Raw genomic sequence first — 18,277 nt, forward strand, 5'->3', positions numbered from 1 at the left:
TGGTCTAGTAATGTAAACTAGCTCTCGACAGTTTCAGATCACTAAAATTCAACTATTTAGCTTACCCATCAAAAGAATAATTTAATATGACATGTTCCTATCATTTTAAAAGCTACAAGAAGCAAGTAAGTAATAAAACAGCTATGGGTTATATGTACAACAACATTCAATTAGCTTAATATGCAACATTCCCTCCAGGTTTACAAAGCAGTTCTTATAACTGCTCATGTTTAAAGCTGAGCTGTTTGATGCTTGAAGACAAACCTTTCAAGAAAAATGAAAGCATTCCTGGAAATCCACAAAACATCTGGGTCAACATTATCACTAGTCATCCCTTTTAGCTTTCCAGGACCAAAACATCTAAACTACATGCACTTGCAATGACAAAAACACGCTGAGGTGATTTTCAAAGGTAGCAACACAAGCTGTACTTTGCAAAGACTAGAGCAGGGACCATCTGTACAGGGGCGGAATACATGAATAATACTTTGAGTCTTTAAACCTCAAGGCAGTAATTTTATATTGAAGCCATTAGCGTGTGGTGGGAATAAATAGCAGTTCCGTTTCCTCAGGCCCTCTCTTGTGCTGTCCCCCTAACCATCCGTTTATTGTTGAGACAAAGGGATGTTTGAGACATTGTGACGTAAGAAAATGTTCTGGTCACTCCTGGGGGAATTCCTAGCATAGGGGTTGGCTTTGTGACCTACATGTAGCTTGAAAGTGAATCCTGACTTGAAATAAAAGAATACTTCACAGTACTAGAAAACAGACACAAGTTGGAGTAGGTACAGTCATTGTGGGTTCTTTTCATATTAGCAACATCATCAGGCAGTTCATCCAAGACTGAAGTCCTATCTAAATGAATAGAGGAACCTTCGAATCTTGAGAACCACTTGCAAATCAGCAACAAAATCTGAAGTGAACCCTCCTGTTGTAGTGGCTAATTATGTTTTTAAAAAAGTTATTTCAAGTTTGCTCAAGCAACTGCGGATGTGGAGGCAGATTGGGTGTGTGTTTGTCTGAATAACACAGCTGAGAATCAGGTTAGAAACTGCACTGTGGTGTTAGTAGCCTACAGTTAACCAGCCACTGAGATTGGATACAATACCAAAGTTGTTGACCCGGGGGTGAGGACCAGGGTAGGGGTGAAATTATGGGAGCTTTCCGGTAGAAGTAACAAAACGGGAGGATGTTGTCGGTCTGAACTACGGGAGATTTCCAGTAAAAAAAGGGAGCATTTTATAAACACTGGAAAAACACAGACAGAACTCGTGGCAAAGACTGGAGGATGACACTGGAAGGATGTAATTTTTGATGTAACATCAGTTCACTGGTCAAAATCCATGCAGGCACAAGTGAATCTGTACAGACTCCTTCCCCCTAAAATTGTTTGGCTATGAAGAATGACAACTGGCTATTTTTTACCAGTAGGTGGAACTTCCTACACTCAGCCATACTGAGCATTGCACATTTCCCCATTCATAGTAATTCTAGTTAACTATAGTCTTTGGTACAGTTGACTAATCTACTCTCTGACCCCATCTTTGAACGTTTTGCACCAGCTTCGAATGTTATTACTTGATTGAATAGACATTATCAGTGGTTATTTTATGATAGATATGGACCAGTGAAGGCTTTTGGCACCTACTGATAGACTCAGAAGGCTGTTATCATCAATCCACATGCTAAATTAGCTATACTAATAGAAAAGACTCCAGATCCAAATATGTTTTTACACTATTGCGACAGTTGGGTTTAGGGTTGGGGTAGGGGTAGACATTGATAAAATATTATTAATGGGAAATGTAATGAATAATATAAATAATTATCATGGTTAATCAGCTTTACTAATAGAAGACTCTAGATCCAGATCTGTTTTTACATTACTGAGACGTTGGGTTTAGGGTCGCGGTAAGGGTAGACATTAATAAAATTGAATAGATAATATATATAAATCTCGTTAACTTCCAGCCCCAGCCATATCTGATCTATGATTGATTAACCCTGTGGATAGATGATAGGAGACTTCTGAGCGTATCAGTAGCCATAGAAGTCCCCTACCGGCCAATATCTATCAGCTTATAACAAGTTTTGTGCATTAAATTTGTTTAAGCCAGTAGATCGTTCTATTCAACAAATATACCTTAAACAGCTATAATCAATGTTTATGGCCTTCCCTGCATGTTAATTAAATGCACATTAGTGATCTACCTTTAAGACAATGTTGTTCAATTATTTTCCCAGAGAGTTTATCTCCAGCACACCTACAGTACCTTGAAGTTGCAAGTGATCCCAAAGACCCTGATTAGCTGGTTTAGATGTGTTTAATTAGGATTAGGGCTGAACACTGCTGGAAGGTGGGTTTTTAGGAACAGGATAGGACACCCCTGCTTAAAGATATTGTTGTAGAACTAGCGTTCTTCCATGGAGAATTTCTACAGGATATAATGGCACTAGAGGTCTGCAATACTAATATATATATATATATATATATATATATATATATATATATATATATATATATATATATATATATATATATATATATATTTTTTTTTTTTTTTTTTTTTTTTAGTTTATTTGTTTACAGGGTCAATGCACATTAATAAACATTACTGTAAAATGTGCCAGAATTAGCCAAGAATGGCTATTTTTCATCCGTAGACCCTTTACAGAATGTTAAAAAGTCACACCTAAAATAGAAGCACAACATTAAACATTAAATACACTTTCATAAGAAATACAGTTAAAAAAGTAAAGAAAAGAAAAAAAAAATATATATATATATACATACACACACTAATATATATATATATATATATATATATATATGATTTTTTCGCTCTACTTTCACATTTGTGATATTTGTTTATTGCTCATATACTATCAGATAAGTAGCTCATATACTGTCAGATAAGTATAAGAGTTATTTGTTCATGAAATACACCAATACGGTTCTTAAGATCATTTCACTTGAGCCAGTCAAAGTGGTTACCAGCACACTGGAAAGGAAGACCATGAGTGCATATATATCGTCTTTGTATCTCCTGAGGTCCACAGAAGAGACAGACAATTCCTTTTGTTTCTTCCACCCATTCAGTCACAAAGTTAAAGAACCCAGGGCTGCAGGGACAGGGAGGGGGTAAGTCATCAGGGGGAGTTAGGATCTGAAGTGGGCCATCATGAGAGGCTAATTTGACAGAAATGCAGGGAGGAAGACTGATGATTGCTGGGCATGTGGTTGGAAAACAAAGAGGGTGGAGCTGATGGATGAAGGAGGGGTGGGAGAGGTAAATGGACACAACAGTATGGACAAAGTAAAGGCTGAACAGTGTTTGGGTGGTCTTTGAGCCTCTGTGGACAATCCTGAGAAAGTGTTTTCTTTGCTCTGCCTTAACAATTCCGTGAAATGCAAGATAATTGTCTCTTACTGTAAATATGAATGTGTTTTTGTGTCGCCCGTGGGTGTCTATGTTTTGTAGAGTTCAATTATTATTATGCATGCCTCCTGGGAACCGAGAGTGTCTGTGTTTGGAATAGATGAGTCTTGGCAGGGGTGTTATTAATCAAGAACACTGAGCAATGTGTTTGCACTTAGCCACGATTATTAGCAAGTCAAATGCCAAGCTTGACATGATGTCAAAAAAGTATTGCATACAAGTTAATTCTAATTTGAACCTCTGACAATCTACAGAGGTGTAAACACTCACTTTTAAAATAGAGCGAGAGTGCATTCATATAATTATGTTATGTGTTTAACAAATGCACAATAACTGAACAAATTCAGCTCACGCCATAAGTTTCCTCAGTCTTATCCTCTCCTCGGTTTTATTAATTACCTAGCCTGGCTAGCTGAACTTCCACAACGACTAACTAAGTTGGTAACTAGTTTTACTGATTGGCCAGTTTTTTTAAAGTGAGAGAAGTAATCATCAGGTTGTAGCTAACAGACCACTTAATATCCAATGACTCATTGCTCTCCAATTAGTCAAGGATTATTTAGCAGTGAGGATGGACAGGACTCAATGCAATATCAAGCTGTTCAATGATTCAATATTCCCTCAAAATCCCCCAGGATGGTGCTTTTTTTGAATGTCTGTGAACAGCTGGGAAGTTGGTCCAGTCTACAGTAGGGCGGGTGATGGTGGATGGCCAGTCTAATATTCCAGAGAGAGTCAGAGGATAAATGGTGTTCATTGTGTAGACGGAGTTCCCTGTCATTCCACAGTCATGCTAATGGCTTTAATCTGACAGTGGGCTCTGGTAGTCGGCTCTTTGCTCCTTGCCTTTTTTTGACGTCCCGCCATCCCACCACCCCCAGCCCCTACACATTCCTGTCCCCCGTGTCATCCGCAAGGAACGGGCGGTATTACATGCCTGTTTGTTCCCTTTGTCATATAGCCTTCCCAGCTATTAGGGTTTGATTTAGGAGGGGCAGTGGTTTGGGGGTTAAAGACTGAGAAAAGCGGGTGATGTGGACGGGAGGATGGTGGGTTTCTGTCTGAAACCACTAAGCTCAAACTCTGGCCCACATTCACTCTACCCCTGCTGATCACTAGCCATTGTTTCTGATCAGCCAGGAATTTACTCATGCAAAGCTCTCTTTGATTTAAAAGAAAAAGACAGTTCAATATGTTAGTTGAAGACGTGGTGGAAGGGAGTGTATATTGCACTCTGTTGAGGTTGATCCAATGAAAAAAGCAGCAGAGATTTTGCCTAGTCTCACTCTGGCAACTAGGGCGATGAACCTAAAGATTTCCAGAGCCACCTACAGTAGGTCTGATATAGTACAGTTGAGCTGCAGCTTCCTTAATATGCTAGCAGCCTGAGCAATTGAGCTGAAAATTGGTACACCAAGACAATCTAAAACCATGTGGGTCGAGCAGGGATGAGAGTGAATCAGCTTAAAATACCAAGGTAATCTAGATTGACAGGCCCAAAAGCAGTTGGAATTTAATGCCACATGGGCCCATCAGGAACCCATGGGCATGCAGGATTGTTTTCATCCAGTTTTGGCCCATCAGTCTGCTAGATAATGGAGAAGGTTGCTGAGATGTATCTTCAATGAGGTGTGGTGAAGTAATAGCCTCTAATATGCGTGTGTCAGGAAAGGCAAATGACATGTTGGTATTTGTAGACGGCTCAGTTCCTGTCTGGCAAATTTAATCCTGGCACAAAGTTGGTCTCAGGACTTACCACTCAGTGTTTAATTAGTGACTGTTAAAGTTTAAAGTTTAAGCCAGGGATTAGAAGTCCTAGTGAGAGGATTAGTCCAAAATACCAGTCTGGGTTTTGGGAATAGATTCGGGCTTTAAATGCATGGCATGAGTTCATCTTGATGTGGAAAGAGAACAAGTAGAAAAGGTGTCATTTCAGGCAATCAGTTATGGTTAGGTAGTTCTGTTGGACACTGGCGAATGGATGAATTGCATGCCTCATGGTTGCGTTCCTTAGCCAGATTTTTGACACAAGCAATGCCTGACAACTTAATTTATCAATTTGCTAGATAGATGCTGCTTTTCAAAGATGGAATGCCTTGATTTCATCTTGAATTTTAATAGGCTCGTGTGTTCCAGGGCTTTTGACCTGTGAGATAAACATTCTATTGCTACAAGGGCAACCCTGTAGTTGTGGTTTGCCTAAGAAAAACAGCTCCAACCAAAAACACTTGTGAGATGGAAAGTGATACAAGGGTTAAAAAATGGGTGGAAATAGTTCTAATGGGGGCAGCAGGAGCACAAAGTGCTCTCTAATTTCAGTCTAATTTTTTTTGAGAGGAAAATGACAGGTTAAGTTGAATGGTTCCCCTTAATATTTACCATTTCTCCTGACATTTTCCTCTGCGGTGTTCTTGTGAAAATATCAGGCAGATTAACATTTCTGATGGGTAAGCCAAGAATCCCTGCAGGAATCACATTGGGGACTTAATTTCTGTACCGCAACGACGGCATAAATGATCCCTCTGCTTATAATTAGATATCAAGACTCGCTTGTAACTTTGGAATACGCTCGGGCCAAGTGAAAATTAGTCACAGTTCAACAGATGTCTGTAATTTCTGTAAAAAGGATATGAAGTTAAATAAAGGTTTTCAAGCCAGTTTCAAACCCAACGTAAACACTCCCTCCCACAAAGGGCAAAATGCAGAGGATGCTATGCTTAGTCTACATTCCCGATTGCAAAGAATTCCGGGGTTGGTCCCAAATGACAAATCACACACTTAGCTGGGAGACAGTGGCCATTTGGGAATGTGTACCAGGGTTGCTCTGGGTGCTCCAGACGTATGAAAGAAAGAATTCCATTGATTCTCTGGACCATGAATGGACTTCAGAGAGTTTTACCCCCACTGCAACCACTATGCACCCAAACTTTCTTTTCAAGCACTCTCTTTTCCATGCACTTATAGTCCATTCGAAACCCACTTTGTTGCAGGACTTTAGACAAAATGTCTTTTCTAATACTTACACAACGATAAATAATTTTAAGCAAAAGCAGCAAACACAATGTAATAAAGTAGACATTTCTACTATTTCTATTAATTTTGCATACAAGAAACACCAAGGTAGCCACCCACCAGTGACATTCATAAGTTAAATATGAAATGTAAGGAACATGGCAAAGACGATAAGAATGGATTATTGCATCTTGTATCTGTCTGTATTCAAGGCCCGTTATCCTCACAGGCATTTATATCCTGATAAGATCAGAAGGCTTCCGGGGATCTCTAAGAAGAGGATGTTTATGCTAAATACAGCAAACATAAAATCATATATAAACATATGGCTTTAGAGGACGATAGCTTAAGATCAAACAGAGGTATATAACAAAACTCTGTTTCAACCCACAGCTCATTATCTGTTTAAATGTGCAAACATAAAAAAATGGGAAAACATAAGTGTTTAAGTATTGTCAGAACAGTGGCTAATTAATACAAATTAATATGATTTTATTCACATAAAAAATGTACAATTTTTATATTGTGTACAATCTTACACCCAACCCTATTCCTACTAAAACTAAATGTCCAAAGAGTTGCTCTGAGATTTTATTGGTCAATTGGTTATGTTCAATGCTCAGGTCCAAAGCTCATCCTGAAAACGTACCACTATATTTATTTTTGGAGAGTGTCAAATATGTCCCAGGAGCTATGTTTTGTGCAGTTTTTGTTTTCGTTAATCCACCACAGTTTACTGTGTACGCCTTCTCAGATCTCAAATTTTTCTCGCAAATGCCATTCGCGCCTGCTGTTCTCACGTAAATCCACCAGAGGCCACTGTCGACAGACTGACTGAATGAATGACTGATTGACCAATCAACTGACCATCTTCCTTCCCTAAACACAAACAATAGTGTTTTCAAAAGCACTAATTGACCTGCCCACCCACTTCCCTTAACCCAACCGAAAGTTTAAAAAAGCAATCCAGAAAAGAGCCCTGATTTTTCCCTACGTTTTCAGATGTTACCACATTCTCACCATATTATTTACTTGTTACTTCTATATTTTGGCTTCTGTTTTTGTCTTACCACCAGACTTGAACCCAAAAAGGAACAGCATCATATCTCTTTCATTTTAAAGACGAAATGCAGCCATACCCACTTCTGGATACATACTTCAAAATCTCCAGAAATCTATATAGGGCTACGTTTTTAGAATAAGTCTGCTCTATGTTATTCAGGTCAATCTCTTTCATTTTAAAGACGAAATGCAGCCATACATACTTCTGGATACATATTTCAGAATCTCCAGAAATGTATATAGGGGTACATTTTCAGAATAAACCTGCTCTATGTTGTTCAGGTCAATCTGTATCAGTGCAGCAGAATATGGTGTGGTCAAAATATGCAATTCTTATTAGGTTTTAGACTTATGGGCTAGCCAGTCCCAGTCCTCTGTCTCAATTAATGGCAGCGACGTCCGCAATGAAAACAAATCACCTGGGTTCTCCAGACAGTCCGCTTCCATCTCCAGAGACTCGGACAGATTCACTTGCAGACATCTGGTCCATTTACAAATTGGAAAATGCAATTTAAGAAAGAAGAAAAAAAAAAGAAACATCAAGAGAGAATTCAGCGCAGGCTGAATATTGTGCAGGAATCAAACCAAATCTCCCTCTGCACTTCTGTGTGTCTGGCCCATAATTAATATAGCTTACCAGAAGCAAGGGGGGATGAGAGGAAAAATGTAACACTCTATAAAAATACACAATTATTTTTTTGAGCAAAAGTTTGCTTCTTTTATTAAATGTTGCATTGCACTTTTAATTACAGTTTCCCTATGTAACAAAGCTCTTTCAAAAAAAAAAAAAACACTTTTAATCATAGAGTAAATAAAAACAGCCTTCCACATAAAGCTGGGCCATAAAGTTTTCAATTAATCAGGCTCTAGAGAGAAGACTAAACCATCTGTGACATAATTTAAGTTTTATACATTCATCCAATGTTTACCGATGTGTTTTGTGTTCATACACTTTTTTAAAAAACTGTTCTTTGTCTAAACGAGGGGTCTACGACCAGACTTCTGGAGGTACTGCAGAGAATAAGGCTTATGTATACTTCTGCAGCCTTCGCGGTCGCATAGCCCTCGCTATGGCTGATGCCTATGCTTACACGCACCTCTCAAAAAAAGTAACTACCTGTTGTAATGACACGCAACGCTAGCTCTGTGATTGGTCAGCTTGATAGCGCTGACGAGTGTGGGCGGGACCAAGAGCCATGCAAACCTGTTGGAGTGAGTGTTTACAAGTCTTGAGTCCCGTGAAGGAGCTCTATGTGGAAAGTTCTCTTTTGTGTTTACCTTTCGATTAAAGTTGTTGCACGTCTGTTGGTTCCCTCCTCAAAATGAGCAAGCTTGAGCCACTTGTACATTAATGTAGCGTTTAGAAAAAAAAAAAAAACCACCAGCAAAGAAACTTGACATAAAGGAACATGAAAACCTCACTGCCAGCTAGCGTTTTAGAAGAGTTATTAAATTGCAACACAAACAGCGCGCAGAAGTATGAATATTGATTTATACTCTGCGTCAAGTGCACGTGTATGCTCCGCAGCCTGCGTTTGGTCACATAGCCCTTGCCATGGCCATCGCCAATGCTGACGTACACCTCTCAAATAATGTAATTACACGTCACAATGACTGGTAGTGCAAGCTCTTTGATTGGTCAACTTGGTAGCGTTGGTAAGTGTGGGCGGGGCCAAGAGCTGCTCAAACCCGTTGGAGCGAGTGTTTACAAGTGTCGTGTTCTGTGAAAAAGATGAAGATGGAATGTTTTTTCAGGTGTTTAGCTTATGATTAAAACTGTTACATGATCTCTGGTTCGCGCCTCAAAATGAGCGAATTTCTACTTCTACATTAAGATAGTAAAGAAACTCGACACAGAGGGACATAAAAGCCACACTGCCAGCTAGGTTTCGGAAGTGTTATTAAAGAGCAACACAAACAGCGTGCAGAAGTATAAATGCATGACAGCAGGCAAGGCATGTGCTGTGGGTCACGAGAATCATTTAATGCTAGTATAAACCAGGCTTTAGTTCTAACTGTAAATAAACAAACCTAAACCTGAAGCTAATCAAGGTATACTCGGTGGTGTAAAGTAACAAATTACAGTTGCTCAAATAACTGCAATTGAGTACTTTTCCTCAGGAATCATAATTTATTAAGTCACTTTAAAAAGGTGTCCTTTTACTTTATAATACATTTTTAGTGATGCATCAAGTCAGTCCTGTGATTCCTATCCAATCAAATCACACATAGAAGAAAATGGCACCATTCTGAACAACATCAAGACATAGACATAGAAATGGAGCAAACTGTTTACACGTAATAAAAGTGTCCAGGAAGATGTCCAAAATCTTTACATGAATTGACCAAAAGTTGCATGTCACTAATGTTTTTACTTTATGATAATTGAAATGACAAAATCGCCTTGAACAATAACTAAATGCACACACATACACTAATTGCATGTAAAAGCATCAGCCGTTCACAGCTTAATACACACTACTCTTGAGTACTTTTAAAGGGGGTACTTTTTAGGGGTACTTTACATGATCTACATTTTTAAGCAAGTACTGTCTTGATACTTGAGTATGATTTTTCAGTATTCTTTCCACCACTGGATATACCTTTAAACATCAAGGACACCCCTAATCTGAACTTTACAGAGATGATAAAGTCTTAATGAATTTATTTCTTCTTCAAATTATGTAATTAAGCAGTTTACAGAAGTTAATATACTCCCGTTATTAATATGGTCAGTCGAAACGAACTAAATTAAACACTTAAATGTTGCTTTCTATCATTGAAATAGATCTTTCTGTTTGAATATGACTCTCTGCAACATCTAATGTTTATTATCATGTTGCCCTCAGGATATCTACAGTAGTTTATTACATTCATTATTATATATATTTTTTAAGGTTCTTAAAAGGTCAGACTTGCAAATACATTTGTTAAATGTGCTGAATGATACAAACAGTGGGCTACTTTTTAATAAAACATTGCATTTTAATAAAACATTGCATTACACTTGTTTTTGCACTAGATCGCAAAAGATAGAATGAACTGAAGTCTCGCTTTCATTTCAGCATTTTGGTTTCACTGAAAGGATTGAGTCTTGCGGGGGATTAGGTCGTTCACCATAATGACTGTGTGTTATAATTAATGGGATTAGGAGATTACATTGCGGCTCTTCCAATCTGCGCCCGGGGCTGTACCGCCTGCACTATCTCTACTCTTATCTGATGGCATGATCTTGTTGCTGTGTGCCCTGTGTTTGAGCAACAGGCGCCAGACTTCAGATTCAAGGAACCAAGGCCATATCCATAACTTGAACAATTGGGAAGGATTTGTAGTAGTTGTTTTTATTATTGCTTTTTTTTATCATAAAGTATCTCACAGCCTTTCATCATTAAAAACAAACATGGTCTATAACTTATACAAATGTTTTAGGTACACTGTAAAACCCAACAGTCAACTTTATCAAATAACTGTAGGCAACTCAAAGTTGACTGACAGATAATTCTACTCATTTGAAAAGAGTTTTGAAGGTAATGAGTTCATTAAATACTTCATCACTTCAACTTAAATGGAGCAAGTTTACATTACTAATGTAGATTTGTTTTTTTTGTTTTTTACTCAAATGGTTAGTTGCAATCGGTTTCAAACAGTTTGAGTTGCCTTTACTTATTGAGTTTTAAAGTACTCAGTTGGTTTGTGTTCTTTTTATTTATTGTGTTTTACTGTGCTCAAATTTCTTCGTTTACATATATGGATTAAGTTCACAGTACTTATTTGAATCCGTTTTTTTAAATGTTTCTTTAAATGTTTTGTTGCAATCAGTTTCCTCAAATGTTACCTTAACTGTTTGGGTTTGACAGTGTAGTTTGTATCTATTGTGGAATACATTATAAAAATTGCTTGGTTCCGCACAATCAATTTGAGTTGTGAAAACATAAATGATTTAAGTTTACTTATTAGTTATTAAAGATTTAAGTTGATTAAACATAAAACTGTTAAGGTGTCTCTAAAAAACTCAAGAATTGTGTTGTCTCAGCTTATTTTAAATACATACTGTAGTTTGAAATAGCAGCAAACATTATTTTTTGAGTGAAAGACACATGAGAGAATTTACTCAAATAGTGCACCTACTGCAAGACTCAATGCATTGTGTGATGTCATCAATGCCGAAATTTGTGATATGTTTAGTTTGACTGTGCATTTTTTTGTAGTGGCACATCAATTACACATCTAGCACATCTGGGTTTTATCCCAGAAAACACATTGGTAAAATGTGTGTTTTGGGCGGACTGTATATCACATTCCAAAGCCTTTGCCAAATGTATAAATGTAAATGTTTGTTAATTTTAAACAGTGCAGACGTGCATACATGACTTTCTATATAATCCACACACTGTGTATTAATTAACAAGCATTTCATTTCAGTAGCTAATGGGCTGATGATTTGAATCAGGTGTATTTGGTTAAAAAGACATGGAAAATGTGCAGAGCTGGTGGTCCTCCGTGGTTGAGAAACACTGTGCTTAAATTTAACATGTAGTTATAGAACGCAGTAAGCTGCTTGTAAAAAAACTATCTATTTTGTCATTTGTTTAAATGAGGAAACCTTCTTTAAAATATGTAATGTCTAGAATTCAAGCTTCTTCTATGTAAACAGTAGTGCCAGACATAATCTGATGACTTTTTTTTTGCTATTTCTGCACAGAATATTGTGAAAAACCTGCAAATGTATGCAGATTACTTTTAAATGAATTGTCAAAATAAAAAGTAATACATTTTTAAAATGTATTTACTGTTTACAATGCAAATCCAATTAGATTCATTTATGTTATAAACAAAGCAAGTCTTTCATATAATATAATCTACTATAATCTACTAAAAGACAGAAATTATTATTTTACAAACTGTATTGTAAGTACATTATATGAACGTTTTTTTTTATCTTAGTAAGTAATATTAATGAAATTAATTTACAAACTAAATAAATGTATTTTTACACATTTACACAAGTATTCAAACTAATATGTTTAGAAATGTGTTGAAAAAATATTCTCTCTGTTAACTGGAAATTGCAGGGGGCTAATAATTCTGGAGGGCTAATAATTCACTGTAACTACAGCTGTAAATAAAAAAAAAATAATGAGGCAGGCATTTTGGCCTTATTTTTAATTATTGCAGTGACTTGTCGTCCTCAATATCTATGGCGGTCACGGTCCTGCAAGGAACTCAATGTTTACAGATGTGAAATGAGGGATAAGTGATTTAGCAGAAATCATTAAGGCTGTCTGCATAATCTTAAATTATATTTGACATGATGTCTTCCTGGGAAAACACATGGAGTCAGTGTAAGAGTAGTGCTTACATGTGAGTTGGTAACAGATCGTTAATACTAGGCCGGTGCGTGATTCATTACTGCTAATAAGCTAATCAAAGTAATCGATTACTAATATGATACATGAACGTGACCTAGGTGTGGAGTTTACTTATTTTCTTTCATTCGCCTTCAACCTTTTATTTAAATAACAAACTTGTTTTATAATTAATGTGCAATCAACATTGTGTTACACATTCTGTCAAAATAAACTTGCAAAATTAGTAGAGTGGCATTTTTGAGCGAAGAAACGACTTTTATTATTATTATCATTATTATTATTATTATTATTATTATTATTATTATTATTATTACTTGTTCATTTATTTGGAAATGTAAATAACATTTTTAATTGTAAAAATAATCCACAATATCACAGCATTTATTTTATTTTGTATTCAAATAAATGCATTGAATTCTTTAAATAGTAACCCTGATGTTTTGAACTGTAGCAAATTTAAGAAAGAAAATCACTTAGCAACCACATAGACTATTAATAATATGCTAAAATAAAATTATAAAAAGTTAAGGGTCTACCATATGAAAAAAAAACTCATACTTTCCTCACACTAACTGTGTTTGACACATCGAACTAAACACTTCTGCTATCACTGACCGTTTTTAATTAACAAGGAGAACTCGCAAACATAAACCCCAGAGACGATGTTAATAAAGAAGTCAAGAAAAACATATAAAACACAAAATGCCAGTTCTTCATAACATTATGCACTATAGCATGGTAATACGCAGAAAAAGGGAAAAAAAACAAAAAAGTCTGTCGGTCTGAAGCACTAAATGTAGCCGGACATCTCTTAAATGAATGAGGCACGAAAAGAATTACCTCACCACATTTCTGCTCTTACTTTTCCACACACATAAAAGCAACTTCTCAATGTGTGTTACGATTGTAGATTTGGCCAGGGAGCGGAGGAGGTATCAAAAGACGCCGCGCTGGTTTGTGGATGGTGATGGAATGTGACAATGCTAATTATTGCGTGCAAAGCTACACAAACCACAATTCAACCTGATAATGGAGGGCTTTTTTCCCTTTCCAATAAAAGAAGTCGCTAGTGTGAAAATCACTCCCACATTCCTTTCGCTGGATACTTCAGCAATCTTTTTTTTTTTTTTTGAGGGAAAACCTTATAAGGCACAATTAGAGATACAGTATGAAAAAAAACAATGCATTTTATACCAACAATGTATAAAAATTATTTTAAAAGATTTTCCTATTATTTCCTTACATTTATCTTAAATTTCACAGGAGGGCTAATTTTGACTTTTAATGTAATACATAGTTATTTATTTATTTTGTAATTTAGGATAGGGACCAGTTGTTCACCATTAACTTCGGGTTTTGCCTCAGACTTCCAATTCAATGCTTAATAATCTTTTACAATGTTAATTTATTCATTTTCCTTTGCCTTAGTCCCATATTTATCATGGGTCGCCATGGCAGAATGAACCATCAACTATTGCAGCATGTCTTTTAAGTAACAGCCTTTCCAGCTGCAACCCAGTACTGGGAAACATCGATACGCTTTCAAATTTACACATGCACTAAGGCCAATTTCATCACCTCTCTTTTCACCTAGAGAAAGGGCAGACTGAGCTCATGGGTCTCAAGAGCTCCCCTGAATTTGTTCAGCCTATTCCTTCATTTATAGGGGTTGCCACGGTGGAATGAACCGCCAACTATACCAGCATATGTTTATGCGGTGAATGCCCAATACTAAAACACTCATACACTGTGCCAATTTGATTTATTCAGTTCACTTATACTCCATGTCTCTGGACTGTTGGTGAGATTGGAGTGCCCAGGGGAAACCCATGCAAGCAAAGAGGGAACTTGCAAACTCCACACAGAAATTCCAACTGGCCCAGCCGGGACTCGAACCAGCAACCTTCTTGCTATGAGACAACAGTACTAACCACTAAGCAGCCGTGTCACCCTATCCTGGATTAATCTAAAAAAGAGGGGGAGGACGGGTAGTTGGGGGGATTCTTTAAGACGAAGATGACTTAAAACCGGCTAAGACTGTGAGATTTTTTTATAATCCTGAATGATGGTAGCATGACAGACTGCACGAGCATGGCTCTCATGTCACACTGTAAGATCTCAGCAGTCATAAAGTCCAGCTGAATGACAATGAAGACGCACTAAACACGAAAGAAAATTCCCCCTGGAGTTGGACGGCGTCCACTCGCTACACTTTAACCCCCTGGGGTCGAAGACCACGTATACGCGTTTTGATTTGTAGTGTCGTCAAACTACTAAAATGAACTTAAATTACACTTTCAGTTTTGACCGTACAGATAACATCAATACATCAATCAAATCTGTTATCTGTCTACTTTTTGTTGTGTACACTCAGAACAACAACGAACGTGTGTGCTTTTTGCAAAATAAGGAAAACAAACAGTGTAGGCATTCTGTCTTCTCTCTCTCCGTGAACTGCTGAACTGCTTTTAAAAGCTTGTCAGTACAATACGCTGAAACTCCTTGAAAACAGAACACACGGACACGGGACGTATAGAAAGCTTGAAGTGTCTACTTTTAAATGCAGCTATGCATGTTGAAAACAAACATTGCTTGATAAAGTAATCAGTATGAAACCAACGCTATGTCTAGTTTCTCAGTCTGATCTCATTAGTTTTAATGCGATGACATGTGACACTGTTATTACAAGTGTCTGCTAAAGACGCGTGCAGACTGTGGTCAGAAAAACACGTCACTAAAATGAAAGGAAACTCAGCAAATACTCATCAAATATGATGATTTACGATATCTATATAATGTCTACTTGTATAATAACCAATTCAAGTCAAAAACAAATAGTCTCTTGTTATGTAATCCGTATAAAGTTAAGGACTCTACTATTTCGCCTCATTAGAGCTAACGTGATCCCGATCCCAGAAAGCATGCTGTTCATATGTAAATTTCCAGATGCGAAAACAACAGTGGATTAGGATCAGTGGCAAAGAGAACTAAAGAAGATAAGAAGTGCTCCGAGTTTGCTCAGTGATGGGAGTAATGTTGGTCTGTGTCATGCCGACAAACTATTAGATGAAGATGTAGCCTTAAACTTCACAAAAATGTATAAAAACGCTACAAAAGTGGACCAAGATAAAATAATCCTGCGTCTGTCAGTCTCCACTGATGTCAAGAAGAAGGCCAGGGGTGACTGCCTTCTTTCCTGCGCTCCCCCATCACAAGATACCTGTCTGCAAGTCTACATTTCTAAGTGTCCTTTGCAAGTTTATTCTTCAAATAATTTCTGTGAATACCGAATGAGAGGATGATAAGCCAAAAGGCTGTTGTGATGCGTGCGACTGCTTAAAACGCGTCCACGCTCCCTTTTTCTTGCGTGAAATTGTGACTGGAAACGCAACTGATGTGATCAGTTCTCTTTCAAAAAGACTAGACAAAAAGTTATGCTCATGCACCAGACAGTCCTGCTGCTTTTAAGAGCTCCAGCACCGGTTGCTTTCACTTTGACCATTCTTTGAACAGACTATTAATTGTCCTAATGTTAACCGTGTGCGTGTGTGATCATCCTTTCATTATCGCAAATGGTGTGTTTGTCACCAGAAACCAAAAGAAAGCACTTTTGCTCACAGTTATTTTTTTTTTAATATGCATTAATTTTAGCTTAGGATTTCAGAAATCTCAGATGACAAAATCGTGGCTGAAATTTCACAGTGTGAGCAGGGCTTAGGGTAAGAAAATCTGGTTATTTATGTACGATTGGAATCATCTGATTGGTAAATAATTTAATAAGTAATGCGGGACCAGCCGTGGTCAATCATAAGCATGTGATCCTCTCAAAATGAGCTTATAAATACATTTCATTTATTAGCAACTAACTAAACGTAATTTATTTGATCCATTAAATTGATTGCATTTAAATATTATCATTGAAATTGAACTAGACATAAAATAAAATAAAACATTAAAAAAGCCATCACAGTTGCTCTGGTTCTTAAGATTTGTTATAAACATTATTTAAAAGCATTATAAGCTGCACACATTAAGAACCAAATAAATATTTTGAACTTATTTTTTATTAACAAAATAAATATAAACTTTTTTGCTTGAGTGACAGAAATGAAAGGTCAAACAAAAGACAAACTCTTATCTAAAGAAAACACAAATGTTTTTGAATGCCTCATGGCCGGGGTTGTTTTTTTAATGTTTTATTATAAGGTCTTTTGTTACAAACTGTTGTGTTTTAAGTCGTTCACAGACTTACAAAATAAACAAAACAGCACTTGAAAGTTTAAGAAATACTTTAAGTTTACGAAACAACAACAAATTAGGGATGGAAAGCAAAGAGCTGCAAAACAAAAAATGAAGGATGAAAGACAGACACACTCCACTAAGAGGACAAAACATTTTTCAAAGGGCTCACGGTTTGTCTTGTTTTTTATGTTTTGTTACAAGCTTCGTTATAGGCTGTTCACACATTGGCAACAACAAAACAAAACAAAAAAATATGTTCATATTTACCCACTTTAAACTTAAGAAACAGCAAATGAAAGGTCAAATGAAGGACAAACATACTCTTAAAGAAAAAAATAATTAAAGGGCTCACAGTTTCTCGTTTTTATGTTTTGTTATAAGCTGTTCACACATTAGCAATAACAAAAATATTTTAAGACTAAAATGTTAATATTTACCCTCCTAAAAGTTCAGAAACAGCAAAAAAAATAACAGGTAAAGGACAAACAAAGTTCTTTAAAAAACAAACAAAACAAAACCTGTTTTCAAAGGGCTTCAAAGGGGTTTCAAAAGTGAAACACTCATATTTACCCCTTCAAACTTAAGAAACAGCAAACAAAACCACAAATAAGGGACAAACACACTCTTCTAAAAGAAACAAAACATTTTACAAGCAGCTCGTTTCTTTTCTTTTCATGTTTTGATTCTAAGCTTTTTTACTTTTTAAGCTGTTCACAAAAAATAAATAAAAAATTTTACTTAAACACTAAAATGTTAATATTTACCCTCTTCAAACTTAAGAAAGAGCAAAATAAACAACAAATGAAGGACTAGCACACTCCTCTTAAACAGTTTCTAAAATGACTTGCAGTTGCTCTTGTTTTTATGTTTTGTTATAAGCTTTTTTTTTATAAGCTGTTCACACTTTAGCATAAAGAAATATTTTAAGTCTAAACTGTTCATATCTACCCCCTTTAAACTTAAGAAAAAGCAAACGAACCAGAAAATAAAGGACAAACACACTCCTCTAAAAGAAACAAAAACTTTTTTCAAGGGGCTTACCGTTTCCCTTGTTTTAATGTTTTGTTACAATTTTATTTGTTATAAGCTTCACACATTAGTATTAACCAAATACTTTAGGATGAAAATGTTCATATTTATCTCATTTAAACT

General features: G+C 36.5%; 1 protein-coding gene across 1 annotated transcript in view; it reads right to left on the reverse strand.

Annotated features, from left to right (window-relative positions):
• The window catches only part of cntfr (ciliary neurotrophic factor receptor), a 330,293-nt gene that overhangs the window by 101,653 nt on the left and 210,363 nt on the right, over positions 1-18,277 (reverse strand).

The sequence above is a fragment of the Danio rerio genome, chromosome 10, assembly GCF_052040795.2.
Source record: "Danio rerio strain M-AB ecotype USA chromosome 10, GRCz13ab, whole genome shotgun sequence".
In the NCBI taxonomy this organism is placed as follows: Eukaryota; Metazoa; Chordata; class Actinopteri; order Cypriniformes; family Danionidae; genus Danio; species Danio rerio.